Here is a 292-nt window from a genome sequence, read left to right as displayed (position 1 = left end):
GCCCCCTCCCCCTCTGACAGTATGGACAATTCAACCTATACTGAGAACGGAAGAGATGATGAATCAGTGAATGCGATGTAGATTTGGGGGTCAACAGCAAATGGACTTGCTTTAATATACAAGTGAATTTTCCAAACAGAACTAGAACCAAAGTAAACAAGTTATTTTGAAACATGTCACTGCAAAATGTACAAAAACAGAGATAGCTGTGATGCCTCCTAGTGGCCAGAGACAGAAACGCAGCTCTGATAATCTCAAACCGGGGACTCAGGAAGAGGGAGGGATGGAGGTT

Source organism: Colobus angolensis, unplaced genomic scaffold (genome assembly GCF_000951035.1).
Source record: "Colobus angolensis palliatus isolate OR3802 unplaced genomic scaffold, Cang.pa_1.0 Scaffold382, whole genome shotgun sequence".
Taxonomy (NCBI): Eukaryota; Metazoa; Chordata; class Mammalia; order Primates; family Cercopithecidae; genus Colobus; species Colobus angolensis.
Note: the sequence above shows the minus strand (reverse complement) of the source record.